At 40.9% G+C, this 19,541-nt stretch overlaps 1 long non-coding RNA gene across 1 annotated transcript; it reads right to left on the reverse strand.

Annotated features, from left to right (window-relative positions):
* Positions 1-3,664: 3,664 nt before the first annotated feature.
* On the reverse strand, positions 3,665-11,620 carry LOC134344143 (uncharacterized). The gene is made up of 6 exons (XR_010017375.1): positions 11,139-11,620; positions 10,812-10,878; positions 10,176-10,273; positions 9,817-9,919; positions 8,927-9,029; positions 3,665-8,610 (listed from the first exon to the last, which is right to left on the reverse strand). It is a non-coding gene; the product is annotated as an uncharacterized LOC134344143 (long non-coding RNA).
* Positions 11,621-19,541: the final 7,921 nt, after the last annotated feature.

Below are 19,541 nucleotides of genomic sequence, written 5' to 3' on the forward strand. Positions count from 1 at the left end.
TTTATTAGGCAACATATCCGAGAACACTTCTGATATGTTGATTAGTCACTTGAGAAATGTGGTTTGGGATTAAGCAGGAAGAGAGTTCAAGGAACTTCAGGAAAGATGCAAGCATACAGCTTCTGTGAGAAACAGAATTTACTCTGCGTGCATTAAGGTTATTGCATTAACTTCAAGTGGGGGATAAAAAGCTGCTTGTCAAAGTAGATGCAAAAACCAAAACCCAGCTGGATGAACGGAAGATCAAAAAGAAAGGAGTCAATGGAGAGATGAAAATAGAGGATTCATCAGATGATGTTGTGGATGAGGAAACCAAGAGGAGAGATCAGATCATAAAGAGAGTAAGAGAAGGATTAATAAAGGAATACTCCAATGAACTAAATACACCTTCCTAAGATCAGAATATACAAACTAGAAGAAAAGGCATGAAGAAAGGTGTCCAAAGCTGTCAGAACCACTTCCTGCAGTCTCAGAACCAACTCCTACAACCACCATGAGGAGGCCCCAGAATCCAAGATGGATTCAGAGTCACAAGTCTCACCTGCCAGGCAGAGTGACCTCCCTTGTCAGGAAAGACATTATCTCACAAGAGTAAGAAATCCTCCACAGCGATTAAATCTTTAGACTTGAATGGGACCATTTAAAATTCACTATGCTATAGATGTCTATATATAGTAGCTGTTTTATATAGTATACTGTGTATGTAGTTGACATGCATTCTCTATTGAGTTGGATTTCATAGCTAAGCAGGAAAGAGGGCTTTGTATTTAATATTTCAGTTTTTTTTGATCAAGCATTCTTGTTCATTTAAATAAACCATTATGTGATATACGTGAATTGCATATGTTATAACACTACCATGTGATATGTGAGCCCGTTGCTAAAGTAAAACATGAAGTTAGAATCACATTTTGACCTCCAGTCTTTTCCCTTTAATTAGTTTAATGTATTGAAGTTACAAAACACAACACACTAACTTGGAAAAATTGCGAATAATTTTGAACATGAATCATCCTGGCAATCACTCAGAGGTCTCTGCTATTTCTAGATTACCAGTTTTTCCTGATAATGGTCCTGACCATGGATGTCCAGTCCCTGTTCACTTCTACTCCCATCAAAGGCCTTAAAGCTTTCCACTTCTTTCTCTATAAAAGAACCAACCAGTTCCCCTCCACCACCACCCTCCTCCGTCTAGCAGAACTGTTCCTCACCCTCAACAATCTTTCCTTCAGCTCCTTCCACTTTCCCCAGACTTGACTGGTAGCCATGGGCACCCACATGGGCCCCAGCTTTGTCTGCCTTTTCTTTGGCTTGTAGAACAGTCCATGTTCCAAGCCTTCCCCGGTAATACTCTGCAACTCTTTTCCACTACTTTGTCTTCAACTTCCACCCTGCCCTTAAATTTTCTCGGTCCTTTTCTGACACCTCTCTCCCCTTTCTCTCAGTCTCCATCTCTGAAGGCAAACTGTTGACCAACATCTTTTATAAATCTAGATTCCCACGGTTATCTTGGCTGTACTTATTCCCACCCTGTCTCCTGTGAAATTCCCTTTTCTCAGTTCCTTCGTGTCCGCTGCATCTGTTTCCAGGACATCAGAGATGTCCTCCTCCTTCAAAGAACGGGGTTTCCCTTCCTCCACCATTGATGCTACCCTCACCCACATCTCCTCCATTTTCTGAACAGCTGTGCTCACCCCATCTTCCCGCCACCTTAATAGATTTCCTCTTGTCCTTACCTATCACCCCATGGGCCTCTGCATCCAACACATCATTCTCTGCACTTCCACCATCTCCAATGGGATCCTACCACTAAACACATCTTTACCTCTCCTCCCCTTTACTCTCCACAGGGATCCCTCCCGGACTTATCCCTGCAAGTGGCCAACATGCTACACCTGCTCACTCACCTCCATTCAGAGCCCCAAACAGTCCTTCCAGCTGAGGCAACACATCACCTGTGAATCTACTGGGTCATCTATTGTGTCTGGTGCTCCTGAACTGGCCTCCTCTACATCGGTGAGACCCGTTGTAAACTGGGGTCTGCTTCATAAATTGATGCAGCTCCACTCCATCTGCCAAAAGCCAAACCTCCTGACGGCAAAACATTTTAATTCCGATTCTCATACTGACATGTCAGTCCATGGCCTCCTCATGTGCCAGGATGAAGCCACCCTCAGGGTGGGGGAACACCACCTTATATTCCGTCTAGGTAGCCTCCAACCTGATAGCAAGAATATTGATTTCTCCTTCCGGTAAAAAAATCTCCATCTCCCTCCCCTCTTCTTCTATTCACCTGCCTATCACTTCCCCCCCTGTCCCTCCTCCTTCCCGTTCTCCCACAGTCCACTCCCCCCTCCTATCAGATTCCTTTTACTCCAGCTCTTTAATTTTCCAATCCACCTGGCTTCACCTATCACTTTCTAGCTATCTTCTCCCCCCTGACCCCCATCTTTTTATTTTGGTGTCTTCCCTCTTCCTTTTCAGTCCTCATGGAGAGTCTCAGCCTGAAACATCGACTAATCATTCATTTCCATAGATGCTGCCTGACCTGCTGAGTTCCTCCTGTGTGGGCTGCTTTGGATTTCCAGCATCTGCACATTTCTCGTGTTTCCTGATTCCTGATAACGTCTTAGTTTATAATACTAAAACTTACATCTGTGACAATTTTCTTTTCATCAGTGTTGTTAAGAATACTAGTTGGTAGGATAAGGCTTTATCTGATGCTGTGTTCTTCATTTGTGGTGAATTGAGTTGCCAAAGAGCTATTGGCCTTCTGTCGTTACGTCACTAGATCGGGAGCCGAGGTTGATATCAGGCCAGTTTAATACCGCAGGAACAATACATCTGATTAGCTTCCTCATCCACTTCAGGGAGTACTTAAGAGTCATCCATATGAGGCAGGTTACATTTGAACCAAAACAGATTTCCTCCCATTAGTGAACGGAAAGAGTTTTACATTGACAACTAAAGACACTTCTCAAGATTTCAAATGAACTAAATTTAAATTCTGGCACTCGGGTGGAATTTGAACTTTTGCCTTTGGATTGTTAGACTAGATCCCTTACCCATATATAACTTCAGATTAGCATTACCTGCCACACGCACATCGAAAACAGCAAAAGACCGACGACCAACAGTTTGAGTGTGCAGGGGGGGGGGCGTCCCTAAGTGTCGCCATGCTTCTGGCACCAACAGAACCTGCCCACAGTTTACTAACCCTTACACATCTGGGAGGAAAGCAGAGCACCCGGGGGAAGCCTACAAGGTCATGCTGATGGAGAGAACATTCAAACCCCTTACAGACAGGAGCAGAAATTGAACCGCTGGCTGGGGCTGCGAAGGCATTTGGCTAACTGCTGAGCTACCATGTTGCCCCAGACTTGGCTAAGGGTGCTTTCCCTTAAACCAACTTTGCTACGAAATATTAAATATCGAAAGACATGCTTTTCAAAGTGGTGCTGTATTAACATCTACTTAAATAATGGCCTTGAGCACTGCCCCCTTAATTCTTCATTTTCCCTGAACAGCAGGTCATTTGTTGTTTTTCAATCTATAGCAAACTTTCCAGCAGAAGGATAATCACTGGAATCCAGACTTATCAGTTGTTGCTCTATTATTCCTTTTACTTTACTCCACTGATAACATTTTGTTTCTCACATTCTGCTGCTTCTCAATAAATTGAAAGCAAGTGACTATTGTTAATCAGTTAAACAGCAAATGCATTGGGTTTAATAAATATTTAAACAACATTGCAGATATTCAGTCTGATGCTATACATACAGATTCGGGATATATTGTCATACAGAAACAGTGGGTCTCAATCAGAGGCGGGTGGCGGATTCTTCATGTAAATTCATGGCAAAATACAAAAAATGGCAAATGGAATATTGGCCTTGTACCTTAGGGACTGATATATAAATATAGTTCAGCTGTCTGAGTCTTGTTAGTTCATATTTGTAGTACCAAGGACATTGCATACTACCATGCTAAAGGAAAAATTGAATGCAATATATACATACATTGGAAAGATACCTGGCCCCCAAGGGTTTAATTATAAAGCGGGATTGCACAAAGGGTTGCACTTAATCAAACATGGTATAGAGCCAATACCCACAAGAGAGCACAGGAGCAGAACTGGGAGAACTTTGCACTTGTTTACGGACTAAGTATGGCTACAACTCTAATGCCATTGGCCAAAGGTAAATAAGCATTTAGGTGGGAGGTTGGAAATCTGGTCGAATGGTACCAAAACCTCTCATTCAACATCAACGAAACGGCAGAACTGATTACCGACTACAGGAGCCAGTTCTCACTAGGGGTTTGGAGGTGGAGAGGGTGTCCTAGAACCAAATTGTGCCATTTCAAAGGCATGAGCCACCTCTTTTTTTTTTAGAAGTTTGTGCAAAATCCGCAGGTTACTTTACTGCCCCAAAGATTCTACAACTCATGTTCAGTATCATTCATTATTAATGATCTCACCAAGGACATTATCTTGTTATCCCATGCTCTCGTTATTTATTTATATTTACACTTGGATATTGATACCTTCTATGCTCCTGCTCTTTCATTGATCCTGTTTACAGCTACTGTTCTATAGGTTTGCTAAGTATGCCCGCAGGAAAAAGAATCTCAGGATTGTATGTGGTGACGTATGTACTCTGGTATAAATTTTACTTCCAACTTTTATTTGTTTCATATTTGGTTTGTCCTTCTTTTGCATGTTGGTTGTTGTGAGATTTTTGTGTGTAGTTTTTCATTCATTCTATTGTATTTCTTTGTCCTAATGTGAATGCCTGTAAAACAAATCTCAGGGTATTATATGGTGGCATTTCAGATACAGGAGCAGCAATAAGCCATTTGGCGCATTGAGTCTGTCTTCATCCACTTTCCCTCTCAGCCCCAATCTCTTTCCTTCCCCCTGTATCCCTTCATGCCCTGACCAAGCAAGAGTCTATCAACCTCTGCCTTAAATGTACATAAAGACTTGACCTCCACAGCTGCCAGTGGTAACCAATTCCACAGATTCACTACTCTCTGACTAAAGAAATTCCTCTCATCTCCGTTCCGAAAGGACACCCCTCTATTCTGAGGCTGTGATCTCTGGTCATAGATTCTCCACATCCACTCTTTCACCATTTGATAGGTTACTCTAAGGTAACATTCTTCTAAACCCTAGCAAGTACAGGCCCAAAGCCATCAAACACTCTTCATATGGCAAGCCATGCAATCCTGGAATCATTTTGGGGCACATCCTTTGAACCCTCTCCAGTTTCAGCACATCCTTTCTAAGTAAAGGGGCCCAAATCTGCTCACAATACCCTAAGTGAAGCCTCACCAGTGTTTTACAAAAGTCTCAACATTACATCCTTGCTTTTGTATTCTAGTCCGCTTGAAATGAATGCTAACATTGCACTTACCTTCCTCACCACAGACTCAACCTGCAAATTAACCTTCAGGGAAACCTGCACAAGGACTCCCAAGTACCTTTGCACCTCAGTCTTTTGTATTTTCTCTCCATTTAGAAAATAGTCAATCCTTTCATTTCTTCTACCAATGTGCATGATCATACAATTCCCAACACTGTATTTCATCAGCCACTCTTCCCAATCTAAGTCCTTCTGTAGCCTATTTCTTCAAAACTACCTGCCCCACTATTTTTGTATCACCTGCAAACTTTACAACAAAGTCATCAATTCTATCTTCCAAATCATTGACATATAATGTAAAAACGATCACTCCCAACACAGACCCTTATGGAATACTACTAGTCACCAGCAGCCAACCAGAACATACTCCCTTTATTCCCACTATGTGCCTCCTGCCAATCAATCACTGCTTTATCCATGCTAGAATCTTTCCTGTAATACCATGGGCTTGGAACTGGTTAAGCAGTCTCAAATATGGCACCTTGTCAAAGGCCTTCTGAAAATCCAAGTACACAACATCCACTGACTCCTTTGTCTATCCTGCTTGTTATTTTATCGAAGAATTCCAACAGATTTATCAGGCAAGATTTTCCCTTGAGGAAACCATGTGACTATTTTATCATGTGCCCCCAGGTACCCCGAGACCTCATTCTTAATAATCAACTCCAACATCTTCCCAATGAATGTGACGGATGGAATCTGTTATAGGAAACTTGCAATGTCATTCACTTCAGCCCACATAACAGAAAAGCAAATTATTTTGCAAATGCAAAAGATTGTGAAAATGACATTCAAAGACATCACTTTATCCTTCTCTTGAAGTCACTGCAAACTAGCATGCAGAGGCATCAACAGTTTGGAAGGCAGTTGGAACATTGCCTGTGGAGCACCTAGAGTGGGGGTCAGCAACCTTTTTGCCTCTGTGGGCTGGATTGTGTATTAATGAGTGGACAGAGGGCCAGATAAATGCCATACAAACTTGAAATATGGGAATTATCCATTTAAATACATCTAGTTATGTTTTGCCTCAAATTAATGAATAATGTTAGAGGAGTTTTTTTGGGTAGATGAGGGGTACGTACTTAATCCTGTTCCATGCTGTATCTGAAATATAGTCAACGCAGACCACACCTCGGGGGTATGTACTTAATCCTGTTCCTTGCTGTAGCTCAAATATATACTGTATATATAACCACTGAGGTCAGACTAACTGGCCCAATTTCCTTTCTTCTGCTTCTCACTTCCATAAGAGTGGAGTGACACTTGCAATTTTCTAGTCCTCTGGAATCATTCCATAATCTATTGATTCCTGACATCATTACAAATGCCTCCATGATCTCTTCAGCCACCTCTTTCAGAGCTCTGGGATGTACGCCATCCGGTCAAGTACCTTCAGACCCTTCAGTTTCCCCAGCAATGGTAACTCCACACATTTCATAACCCCAACACCTGCAATATCCACCATACTGCTAGTATTTTCCAGTGAAGACTGATGCTGAATACTTATTCAGTTTGGTCCACCGTTTCATTGTCCCCCATTACTACCTCTCCAGCATAATTTTCCACCCTTGCCTCTTCTACACTTTGCGTATCCGAAGAAATGTTTACGTAAGAAATAGGAGCAGGAGTAGGGCATCCGACCCATCCAGCCTGCCCTACCATCCAGTAAGATCATGGCTGATGTGCCTGTAAACTCAACTCCATCCACCTGCCTTTTCCCCATAACCCTTACTATGTTAAAACCTATGTGTTTCTTAAATATATTTAGTGAAGAAGCCTACTTCCCTGGGCAGAGAATTTCATAGATTCACCACTCTCTGGGTACAAGTTTCTTCTCATCTGTCCTGAAACTTCTCCCCTGAATCTTGAGGCAATGTCCCCTAGTTCTAGTCTCATCTACCTTTGGAAACAACTTTCCTACTTCTATCTTATCTATCCCTTTCAAAATTTTGTATGTTTCTATAAGATCCCCTCTTATTCTTCTGAATTCTACAACTGTACCTCTTCCTCGATGTGTTCACCAGCATTTTTTGTGTGTTGCTTCAATTTCCAGCACCTGCAAATTTCCTCGTGTCTAACCTCTTATGGCCCCAGAACACATCTGACACTATCAGGAAATCTCACAAGGAAGAGAAATGGACTATACATATTGATGTCCACAGGCATTTACAGATATACAGTAGAGTGCATCCTAAAACAACAGTGGTGGACAGACTACAATAGGTAGTCATAACTGTTCAACATCCCACCAGGCTCAGATACAGCCACTTTTCCCAAACATTATGGCTGACCAACACCACTACATTACCTTCTCCATTCTTTTTTTACAGATACTGTCTTTACATTACTTCAACACGTTACAATGGTCCCAGGAAGTTGTAGTGTGCACTCACTTCTTTTGGTACCGGTGCACAAAAGGTTTGTCACCCTCCACCTCAATGGCATGTCAAGTGCATTTCATGATCACACACAATCCCATTTCCTTTTCCAGTTTCTGATGCAAACAATGTTAACATGGAGTTTGCAACGATTTTTCTACAGATTTTAAAGCTGGCTTATTTATACCACCTTCATGAAAGAAATTATTGATTCACTATGCTGAATCTAAAGAAGCAAAGGGTACATAATGGCTAGATCTTTTACATTGCAATGGCTTCCTGACCATTTCAAACAATTTTAATAATGTGAAGAGTGTTAGTACTACATGCTGTCAGTGAGTATGATTAATAAGGCTCATGGATGTGTATTATTTTATTTCTTTTAAACAAAGAACAAACGGGACTTGATAGTTGTTATCCTTAAAATAGCTTCAGGTTTACTTCCACTTTAAAAATTCCGTGCACACGTGCCACTAGGCAAAGAATTGCCGGTACAAGATTTTTTGCACATTGATTGTACAAATTCAAGGGAATGTTGCATATGAGTGATCTCTGTATACAAGCTACCTTGTGTTTTTAAAAATTATTATGCATGTTACTTTGTGTTTTTCTCTGCATTTCTTTGTTATTCTTTACACATGCGTACTGGAAATGACATTAAATAATCTTGGAACAATTTTCAAAAATGTGTCATCTGAGCATCTACAGTTCAATTTCATAAGTTAACCTACAGTTCCAAGAACAGAAACAAGATGTGTCCATATGGTCCAGGATTCTTGCTAGACACAAACATCACCAAACAAGGTCTGTAGAGATGAAGAAAAATATTAACAATGATTTGGCATTACACCATATAGATTCAGTTATATCAAAGTAAGTTAAAAATTTCACTTTTATTCATTGCTGCAGACAGCAATTCAGATTAACTCTTCAAAAATAGTGACAGTAAAAGGCAGTGTAGCCACAGGTTACTACCCCGATTGCAGGACTGCACCCTCATTTCAACTTTGTGTAATCTTGCCCCTTACAGGATCATATGGGTAGTTAGTGACATAGAATAATCACAGGGTCAGTCACTACTCAATCAAGCATCACCCATCGAAGTTACAGAATTCAAGTTACCTGATTTAACAGACCAAACATCTAGGTCATAATGGCCCAGTCTTGGTGATAGTGTTCATGTCATTTTCGTATACATTATTTTGTAAATTGTATTTTTCAAAACCTTTTGGGAGAAAAGCAGAGTGTCAGTGTGCTTGAAAACAGACTTAATTTGTGTATTAATAGTCCAGTGAGCAATGATATCCACTGCCTCACCTGGAAAGTGAAATACAGTCTAGAAAATCCCCCAATTCAGCCTCACCTCCCCACTTCCATGCCCCTAGTAGCTTCATTATAGCTGGCACCAATCTGTCTCAGAGGACAATGGGGGATGATCAGTTATATTATTTATCATTTATATATTATATTTCCAGTGTGGGCACGTGGCCAAGTGGTTAAGGTATTGGACTAGCGACCTGAAGGTCCTGAGTTCGAGCCCCAGCCGAGGCAGCGTGTTGTGTCCTTGAGCAAGGCACTTAATCACACATTACTCTGCGTCGACACTGGTGCCAAGCTGTGTGGGTCCTAATGCCCTTCCCTTGGAGAACATTGGTATTGTGGAGACGGGAGACTTGCAGCATGGGCAACTGCTGGTCTTCCATACAGCCTTGCCCAGGCCTGCGCCCTGGAGAGCGAAGACTTTCCAGGCACAGATCCATGGTCTCGCAAGACTAATGGATGCCTTAAAATGATTATTTCTAGAGAAAAGTACGTCAAATATAAAATACCACAAAAACACCACTCATCCTCAGCAAGTAAAAATGCACGAAGTTAGCTCAGTAACAGCCTCTGATACTTCCGCAGATATGATCTCAGAAAGGCATACGAGACTCATCACAGCCAACGCTTCAAAATTGTTTGAAATAGTATGCAAATATGTCCATCTAAACAAATATTTTTTAAAAATTCACCTAATTTGCGTTGTTGGGTTCAGCAAGTGCGATGACAGCAACTTTGGAGACGACAGCCTCACCATCTGTGGTGTACAGACACCCCCTTCCTTCTATCGCCATCCTAAATATATTAGAAATCTTATTAAAATACTTTACTAGCAACCAAAAGCTATCCTTTCAAACAGTAGTTACTTTTACATAGTCCACCTACATCAAGAAATGCAAATCAAAACATACAATTTAATCTGGAACATCAGCTTTTTTGACATTTAGGCAGAAATTTCTTAGCTGATGCTGCATGTTCATACATTTTCAAAATTGCTTTGTTAAATTTAGCTGGCTGACAAAGAATTTGCTAGGGCAGTAAAAGCACCCACCTTTCCAACCAAACTGATGCAAGTGACTTCCATACAAATCAGGGTGTAAGAATAGCTTGTGTTCAATGTGCATCTTAAGACTCTTGTAAGCCTAGTAACTGGGACACCAAAGACAAGAAAAAGTGTGAAGGAGGTTGGTTGCAGTTATATTATCAACCCAATACAAAACTTAGCCCAGAATCAAAAAAATAACAGTACCCTATATACAAAGTGATCATTGAAGGCCCGTCTCAATTCTAAATTCAGACCTTCTAATCATATGTTCTGAAACATGTCTTCAGCTTTACAACATAATCATAGAAAATCATGATGTGAACAGCAGTGATGGAAGTTCTAATCATCAGACATGTATATTCATCACAAAAATTTACTCCACGACACCAACACGTAGGTGGGATTTGCAGGGTTAAGTGCAGCACCAAAGCCAGAGTAGAATTTCAATGGGACCAGACAGAACACTAACATCACAGCTAGTCCAATTGGGAACTTAAAAGAACTAGATCTTAGTATTCTTGAAGGTAACCAATTTTGATGTCTATCGCAGGATGTGAAGTTAGTAAGTAACCCATAATTTGCATTTTACGGCATACGTTTCAGGACTGAATGTATAACAAGCAAACCGGAATAGTTTGTTACCTTGCAAGTTAGCCCCAGCTACTGTCTACGGAGGAAGACAAATTGGAGATATCCACGCCATTTCCACCTTATTACATGGAGAAAGAAAACAGAAAAGTTAGTGTTTATTTACAGCACATGATAAAAGGATACTGTTCTATTACTGAAAATAGGCAGCCCTCATAATTGCAGGACATGTAGTCTTCTCCTTTATAAAAGGATAACTTTAAGTAAAGTGAAAGTTTGTAATCATCGGGCATTTAACAAGACTGTTTTCTGTCACCCCCAGGGGCGATATATTTTCCACAACACTTAGTTTGAGATAATGATCAAAATGTCACTATGCACCTGTGTATGCACTCGATTCCACTCGGCTCCATGGCTCAGCCACTTTCACACGGGGAAACACGGACAATTAGCGGCAATCCAAGCGGTCTCCCCCCCGCCGGCCTACAAACTAGAATGGTAGACTTTCGTTGCCAAGCCGGTCGAGCCCCTCACACTCGCCGCGGGCAACACGTGGTGAGGCGGCGCCAGGTAGGGAGGCCGCGCCGGCGCCCAGGCGCGGGCCTGCTAGCGCAGAGACCCACTCTCGTCTCGAGCAGGGCGAGCTCCCGCAGGCGAGTCCAGGTTTCATAGCGCTCCGAACAACGCCATGCGGCCGCTCTCGGGCCTAGGCTCGCCCGCCGAGGTCTCGGTCTGCTCCTAACAACACTTTGTTCGGGTTCCATCGGCCAAAGAGTGCGGCGGACCAGCGGCCCCCATTCTCCCCACCCCGTGCGGCCGAGGTATCCGGCGCTGCGAACCCCGTCGCTCTCTCATACCCAACATACGGGCTGATGGACGCGACACCTCGGTCTCGCCCGCCCACCAGCTCCGCACAGAAAAGACCGTCTGCGGCTGCGGCGCCGAATATAAAGCGGTCTCGGCAAGAGGGCGGATCTAAAGGACATCCCGGACGCGGCCTGCGTCCTATTGCAGAGCCGCAGAGACATTGCACACACCCACGTCCCCACTCCCCTCACCGTCCGGGAGACACGGCCCTGAACCCCCTCCATCGTCTGAGAAATGCTCACAATCTAGTCTAATAATTTTAACCAGTTATCGTTTTCATAGCAATACTTAAAACGCTGTCATGTATTAAAATAAGTGTTCGAGTAATTCATGCTGACACGACTGTATTTCTGTTGTCTGTCCTGTTGTACATAATATTTATTATAAATTACTATAAACTGCAGATTTGGACGAAGACGTAAATATTTTTTCTCCTCGTGTATAGAAGTAATAAAGTCAATTCGTAAGTTATCGAATAGATAAGTGTATTGGAACAATGTGGAACTATGAGGTCAAGGGATTTAAAGGTACAAAGTTCAAAATTATTTTGTATTATCCAAGTACAGTACATGTATGTCACCATATACGAGGGGTGATTGATAAGTTCGTGGCCTAAGGTAGAAAGAGATGAGTTATACAGCTCTCGTTACATGCACGTGCAGTTCAACTCTGAGTGATTATGCAGAAAGTTTGAAGTTAATAACTCATCTCCTTCTACCTTAGGTCACGAACTTATTAATCACCCCTGCTGTGGACCACTTTCTGGAGGTCCAAGACGCCGACTTTCTATGGGATCTGTATGCTCCACGACCGCTGGACTAAGTGTGTAAATGTAGGAGGGGACTATGTTGAAAAATAAGTGTGCTAGGTTTTCTAAAATTGCCTCCTACCTTAGGCCACGAACCTATCAATCATCCCTCGTACAGCCCCGAGATTCATTTAGAGCGGGAATGGGAGAGAATAATTAAACAGACCAATTAAAACTCATGCTGGTGAAGTAGTTGTTTAGAAAACAGTTCTTTTTTCTAAAGCGGGGAATTGGTGAATAATCAGAATATCCCGACGGAGGTGGAAAATTATGCCAAATTTCCTGCTGGGCTGGGGGTATGGCTTTATAGTGGAAGTGTTGCCATTTTCAAAGGAGATTCATTGAATACAAAATGTGAATGAATGTGGAATTGTTCGGTGGAAGCCAAGCTGAAGGACCCCAAACTGATTCCGGAAAAAGAACCCATCGTTTGGTAAATTCTGGTAAGCAAGATGGTATTTTCAGAACAGATGCAAATGAAACCGGGAGAATGGAAGTGTCAGCAACACACATAAAAGTTGCTGGTGAACGCAGCAGGCCAGGCAGCATCTCTAGGAAGAGGTGCAGTCGACGTTTCAGGCCGAGACCCTTCGTCAGAATGGAAGTGTAATTGGTAAATTACACCACTTAGTTTGCAGTTTCAGAAATTGACTTTATTATAGTTTCCATTTCCTTTTTTTAAAAAAAAACAAGTAGCAAAAGCAAACACTTTCTCCGCAACTTAAGCTCGATGCGAGCACAGATTTATCTGGCGATGCAGCGCGGAATTGACCTTTTGAGCCACGCTGCCCCAGTAACCAGCGACAAACAGATTAACCCTCATCTCATCACGGGACAATTTACATTGACGAATTAACCTATCCGCTAGGAATTTGAACTGGGAGGAAATCGGAGAAACCCCACGCATTCCCCGGGGAGGACATACATTGACGCTCGTTACATCACCGGCATTGAACTCCGAACTTCGGGATGTCCAAACTATATTTTCAAAACGCTTTGCTGCTTTGATTGGTCAATGTCAACTTATTTTGGGAAAATAAAGATGGAATAGAATGCAAACTTTAAAACTTTGCCATTTCCTTTAAACCACGCAACATGAATGCAGCCAGGCAATTGGACTGCAGTGCTGTGTATCGGGCAGCTGAGGCCCATGAGTCTCTCTGGTTGAAGGATAACCTTCACCTTCTACCAACGTTTATGATAACGTAAAACTATATTGTCCTTACTTTGACTGCAGCTCTTTAAGATTATCACAAACCACGGATAACTTGTGAAGACTACGCCATGACCCGTTCCGTGCAGCTCAATTTTAATGTAATTTGTTTCATTTCTACTTCCACGCTTGCCTTAACAGATCATCTAAACAGATTTGGGCTCTTGTCTGTTAACTGAATTTTAGGCACATGGCAAGAGAGGCATTATTTTTGATGCAAGTATCCACTAACTAGAAAAGGAAAACGAGGTTCCTTTGTGTAGTTTATTGCTGCTTATTGTGCGTTTCCCAAACCACGTAATTTTCTCCTTTGCTGTAATCCTAGAGATTCAAAACAGTGGTCATGTAACTAGTATAGTAGCTGGCATAAATTTTAACAGTTCAAGGTCTACTTTATTAGGGAAAAGCTATCATCCTAGCCTACAAAAGAAGAAAAACAGCTTGATTGTACTGAAAGAAAGACATTTTCTGCTTCCACCAACTGTGCAACAAGACCATGAATTAGGCCATTCAGCCCATCGAGTCTGCTCTGCCACTTCATCTTGGCTGATCCCAGATCCCACTCAACCCCATACACCAAACAAACCATCATTTTAGAATCAACAAGTTGGTGGTACTACCAGAACAAACCAGAGTAATTAACTGTACCCATAAAAAGTATTCACTCAGTTTTTGAGGAAGGCCTGCTCTAGGCAGCTTCAAACTGTGCTATATTCTTTCCATTTCTTGATGATGACTTAACTGTACTCCAAGGGATATTCAATGACTTGAAAATTTTCTTGTATTATCTCCTGACTTGTACTTTTCAATTACCTTTACACAGAGTTGCTTAGAGTATTCTTTTGTCTTCATGGTGTAATTTTTGCCAGGATACTGACTCACCAGCAGTTGGCCTTTCCAGACACGTGTAGTTTTACCACAATCAATTGAAGCACCTTTACTGCTCACGGTGACCTCCGTTTAACTAATTAGTGACTTCTAAAACCAATTGGTTGCAGCAGTGATGATTTAGTGTGTCATATTAAAGGAGGTGATCAAGGCACATGTGAGACTGGGCGAAGGTTAAGGTGGTGGGCTGCTGCTGCTGGAAGCTGGCTGTGTTTTGCTTGATGTGTGAGTGTGTTTTGGAACCTGTTGAGGGAAAGAGAGTGGGGAAGGAACAGAAATTGCTGGGAGGGGGTCGTGTGGGTCCGGTAATGGCGGACAAGATAAGAGGCGGGCTTGAAGGAAAGAAAGTGGAGAAGGAGAGGGATAGAGACTTGGGACCAGAGGTAGGCAGCTGCACAAGATGGGGGTTGGTGGGAGAGTTTTTAATTGGATTAAAGATTTTTTGTTTGGTAGAAAAATTCAAGTTCGGATTGGATCAGAATTATCAAAACAGTACATAGTGGAAAATGGCACACCTCAAGGTAGTGTGATTAGCCCATTACTTTTCATGATTATGATCAATGATGTCTTCACAAAGGTACCAGTGGATATAGGTAGGTCACTGTTTGCGGATGATGGGGCCTTGTGGAAAAGAGGCAGGAACATGGACTATATAATCAGGAAACTACAAGAAGCAATTGATGAAGTGATGGAGTGGGGTTATGATTGGGGATGTAGATTTTCAGTAGATAAAACTCAAACTGTATTTTTTACCAGGAAAAGGGTTGAGGTAGGGAAGAAGTTAAGGATGTATGGGGTTGAATTAGAAAGGGTTGCATCATTTAAATTTCTGGGAGTTATATTTGATTCACGATTAACATGGGCAGACCATATCAGGAAAGTTGAGGAGAAATGTAAAAAAGTAATAAATGTGATGAGATGTTTGACTGGTAGGGAATGGGGAGCAAGTTGTTCAGCTTTGAAGAGAATGTATGTGGCTTTAGTAAGATCTGTATTGGATTATGGAAATATAGTATATGGATCAGCAGCTAGGTCTCTTATAAGGAAACTGGATGTGATTCAGGCTCAGGCCTTGAGAGTGTGCAGTGGGGCTTTTAAAACGTCACCAGTGTCAGCCCTACAGGTAGAAATGGGAATAATGCCTTTGGAACTAAGAAGGATGCAACTGATGGCAAACTACTGGGCTAACTTGCAGGGGCACAATGATTCTCACCCTACTAAAGGAGTGTTGCAGGAGTGCTGGGAAAATGGGAGGTTTCAGAGGGATACCTTTAGTCGGGTAGGGAATGATATCGCGAAAGAATGTGGAGTGTTTCATCTGAGGATAAGTCCTTCAGTAGTTTATCCGGTTGTAGCTCCATGGAAGCTTGTATGGCCTGACATAGACTGGCATTTGTTAGAGGTAAAAAGGAAAGAAAGGTATAAAATAGATTTGGTAAATGCATTTAACTGTCATGTGATGGAAAAGTATAGTGATTATACTCACATTTATACAGATGGTGCGAAGGAACCTGAAACAGGAGTGACAGGGTTTGGGGTGGTAATACCAGCAAAAGAAATTAGATTCAGCAGAAGAACATCTAATAAGTTAGGGGTGTTTACAGTGGAGATGCTGGCAGTGTTGGTTGCGTTGCAATGGGTGCAGAAAGCCAGACCATCCAAAGCATTGATATGTTCAGATTCATCCTCAGTTCTAGCAAGTTTAAGGTCTTTTCACACAAACAGTCGGCAAGATGTACTTTATGAAGTCCTTCAGTTAGTTACAAGAATTGCAAATCAGGGAGGTCAGGTAAAATTTCTATGGGTTCCAGCACATGTAGGGGTGAAGGGGAATGAGAGGGTGGATGAGTTGGCAAAGAGGGTGTTAAAGAAAGAAAATGTGGAAATGCACATTAGTATCAGTAAAGCAGAGGTTAAGTGTGTAATCTGGGAAAAAGTCAACCAAATGTGGCAAGAAAGATGGGACAGGGAGGGGAAAGGGAGGCATTTATATCAAATACAAAAGAGTATTGCAGTTACTAGGGTAGGTAATGGAAACAGAAGAGAAGAAATTGTGTGGACTAGGTTAAGGCTGGGGCACTGTGCATTAAACAAAACATTGAAAATGATAGGGAAACACCAGACAAGATTGTGTGAGGAATGTCAGGAAGAGGAGTCAGTAGAACATGTAGTTCTGAGTTGCAGGAAGTATGGGATACAGAGAGAGATGATGAGAAATAAATTAAGGGAGTTGGGAATGCAGGAATTCACATTAAAAGGGTTGCTGGGCATGGGTGAGAGAGCACAAGTCCGGGTATTTTTAGCGTTTTTAAGGGGTACAGGGTTTTTTTTATAGAATATGACGAATAAACAGGAATAGGATACTAGGATGGTCAAAGATGGGAGGGTGAAGTGTAGGTGTGTGTGTGAAGGGATTTAGAATGTATGTCTAGTGCACATTCTGGAGCAGAGGGTGGCGGTAATGCACCATTAAGCTGGATGCCAACTGCCGTAAAACAAGATACAGACAGACATGTGAGACTCTGAAATCAGCTCCATGGTCTGATGAAACCAAAATTGAGCTTTTTAGCCATCAGACTTAATGCTATGTTTAGCATAAGCCAAACACCACAAATCAAAAACACACTATCCCTAAAGTGAAGCATAGCAATGACTGCATCATGCTGTGAGGATGCTTCACTGCAATAGGCCCTGGAAGGCTTGTGAAGGTAGAGGGTAAAATGAATGCAGCAAAACAGAGAAATCCTGATGCAACTTGGTAGATTTACCAGCAAGACAATGACTCCAAGCATAAAGCCAAAGCTACACAGGAATAGCTTAAAAACAACAAAGTTAATGTCCTGGAGTGGCCAAGTCAGAGTCCAGACCTCAATCCAATTGAGAATTTGTGTCTGGACTTGAGAAGGGTGGTTCACTCACACAATCTGACAGAGCTTGAGCAGTTTTGTAAAGATGAATGGGGGAAAATTGCAGTGTCCAGATGTACAATTGTTTTCACTTTGACACGGAGGAGTCTTTTCTGTCAATTAGTCTCAAAAAATTCAAATTAAATCCACTGTGATTTGATGTTGTAAAACAGTAAACAGGAGAACTTCCAAGGGGGAGTGGGATGAATTCTTTTATAGGCACTGTATCTTTAATTTCTCCTTAGAAAGAGAACCATAGAGTTGTGGTTTTACATTTAAAATTAATAGTACCTTGTGAAGTTATCCACACAAAAGAAAACCAAATGGGACAAATAGCAAAGCTCAATATCTAAAATGTGCCATTTGGTTTATAGTTTCAGGAAGTAAACAAATTATTACGATATCTTCTGTTAAAGATTTATTTTAAATATATATTACAGTTCAGAAAAGTCTAATTTAAAATGTTCTGGGAGTGGGACAGGTTTTAATCATCATTAACAGAAGAACAGACTGGTGTTTCAAATATAAACTCCTCAGTTATTGTTTGTACTTCAGGTGATGACCTGCATTCAACCATTCCAGACTGCAGGCCAAATGCAAATAAAAACCAAAGGCAGCATGTTAAAATCATGAGAAATGAAAAATAAAACAAGTGATCAATGATATTATTTATTATAAATGTAGATTTTATATATATATATTCACATTAAAGTATATGACTCAAAAAATGCTAAGAGTTACAAGTAAAATTAATAAACACAAACAGCTTCAAAATTTAATTTATTGTGGGAAATCATTAAGAAACAATGAACATTTAGACCCAAATTTGTTCTAACCACTGCAACAAAATTCTTCCGGATTATTAGGCAAGTCACTGATGTCTGAAAATAGCAGACAAATGTGGGGGGACATTGCTTTAAAAGTACATGCTAGTTATAATTGAGTTATATGGCATTAAATTAAAGTGATGATCTCTTGTGCACTCTCTCTCTCCCCCCCACCCCTCTGTAATGTCACCACTTAAAAGGAAAAACAAAATTGGAAACTGCAGCGGATGCCTCAAAAGCAGTTAATCAGTGGATGGTGTTTAATGTACAGATTCCCTTTATCATTTGTTCATTCAGACATTTAAGGATAAATCCTAAGTACCATGCTCTGATAATTACAGCTGATTTCTCTTAAAAAAAATTAAGTGCTGAACCTATTCAATGTTGATAGTGATATCATGAAACAGTCAGATATTTTTCTGAACATCAACAATAACTAAGTGCATACAGTTTCAGTACAGAGTATATAAATATAAAGACAAAATGATTTATAAAGACACATAACAGAATGATGGGATGTCAGTGGCTGTCATCCCAGGTCCTCGTTTATTAATTCAAAGTGCACACAAGCAGCAATGTACATGAAAAATGAGCATTTATGATATTTAACTGCCATTAATCATTTCAATGATTTCATACTTTTTATCCAGCGGACTATAGATCAAGTACTGTGCTACTTGTACACCAGATATGTTAAGTGCAAATGTAATGCCAGTAAAGTATTAAATGTTTTGTAGAATTTTATAATTGAAAATAGTTGAAATCATAAGTTGCACTGGATATTCAACAAAATAAACTTAACATCACAATCTCAGGAAAATTTCAAATCTAGGTGACGAGAGCTTCAACTTGCAAGGAAATCATAATCCAATTCTAACAGTGTTCCAAATGCAAATTATATAGAAAAAAGGTGACTATAAAATGCAATATTTAGATTAAAATATTAAGCATGACTAACTGCCATTACATTTCTGAACAAAATTTGGATTAAAATGCCTGCATCATATTTTACTTCTCAAACTCTCACAATTTTACAATGCAACTAGTAAGTCTATAGTTTCAGTTGGATAGGACAAAAAATATGTAATTATATAGAAAACATCAGTACTTTTTCTTAAAATGTATCCCCTAAAATAGAAAGTAGAACAATTTCCATCATCGAGATTTGTTTAATCTTGTATATGTTGAAGTAGGTGGTGACAAGAAAGAGGTTTAAGATGGGGAAAAGAATCTGGATTTCTTAACTAGTAGAAAATGAAAATCAGACAAGATTTT

This window comes from Mobula hypostoma, chromosome 3 (assembly GCF_963921235.1).
Source record: "Mobula hypostoma chromosome 3, sMobHyp1.1, whole genome shotgun sequence".
Taxonomy (NCBI): Eukaryota; Metazoa; Chordata; class Chondrichthyes; order Myliobatiformes; family Myliobatidae; genus Mobula; species Mobula hypostoma.